A 1,493-nucleotide genomic window follows, 5' to 3' on the forward strand; every position below is an offset into this window, starting at 1 on the left:
AGGATATAAACCTATATCAAACTCTAAACCCCGTGTGAGGTCCAAGAATCGTGATGGGGCCAAAGTCTAAGCAATCTTAAAGAATCACCTGGCTGATTAGTTTCTGAAAAGAAGATTTTTAAAGATTTACTCTTTATTTTCCTATGTAAAAATTCGACCCCCACATTGGCCCCACCCTTCCCCCGGGGTCATGATTATCACAACTTTGAATCTACAGAACATGAGGATGCTTACACACAAGTTTCCAATTTCCGGCTGATCAGTTTCAGAGAACAATATTTTCACAAATTTACTCTATATATTCCTATGTAATATGTTGCCCCCCCCCCCCGCTATTGTGGCCCCACCCAACCCCCGGGGGTCATAATTTTGAATCTTCACTACCTGAGGATGCATCCACACAAGTTTCAACTTTTCTGGCTGATTAGTCTCTGAGAAGACGATTTTTAAAGATATACTCTATATATTCCAATGTAATTTTGACTTCCCCCTTATGGCCCCACCCTACCCCCGGGGGTCATGATTATCACAACTTTGAATGTACACTACTTGAGGATGCTTTCACACAGGTTTCAGTTTTCCTGGCTGATTAGTTTCTGAGGAAAAGATTTTTTAAGATTTACTCTATATATTCCTATGTAAAATCTTGACCCCCCCCCCCCCCCCACCATTGTGGCCCCATCCTACCTCCGGGGTTCATGAATTTCACAGCTTTGAATATTCACTACCTGAGGATGCTTTCACTAAAGTTTCAGCTTTTCTGGCTGATTAGTTTCTAAGAAAAAGATTTTTAAAGATTTACTCAATATATTCCTATGTAAAATCTTGACCCCCCCCCCCCCCCCTTGTGGCCCCACCCTACCCCCAGGGGTCATGATTTTCACATCTTTGAATGTACACTACTTGAGGATGCTTTCACACAAGTTTCAGCTTTCCTGGCCAAATGGTTCTTGAGAGGAAGATTTTTGAATACCTGTATTTCTATAAAATGATTAATAATTCCTAATTATCTCCCCTTTGAAACGGGTGTTGTCCCTTATTTTCACAACTTTGAATCCCCTTTGCCTAAGGCTGCTTTGGTTAAAATTGGTCCAGTAGTTTTTGAGGAGAGGTTGAAAATGTGAAAAGTTTACTGACAGATGGACAGAGAAAATGTGATCAGAAAAGCTCATTTGAGCTTTCAGCTCAGGTGAGCTAAAACGCCAACAATCTATGGCATGTACAACATTTACCTAGCTGAGCACAACAATCTTTTGGACAACAGTTCTTATGCACACACACACACATATATATATTCATTTACATACGTAATAAACCGACATTTATTCGTGTGCGAGAAATTTTCACAAGGTTCGCGAGAGCCTCAATGTCGTGAATATTTCTCATCGAGACCGGTATTTGCCATTAAAAATCGCAAACCAGTTTATCTAAGTTAAACCGCAAAACAAACTTGTCATGAATAAAGTTGGTTCAAATAAAAACAAAGATAAACA

Source organism: Crassostrea angulata, chromosome 4 (genome assembly GCF_025612915.1).
Source record: "Crassostrea angulata isolate pt1a10 chromosome 4, ASM2561291v2, whole genome shotgun sequence".
NCBI lineage: Eukaryota > Metazoa > Mollusca > Bivalvia > Ostreida > Ostreidae > Magallana > Magallana angulata.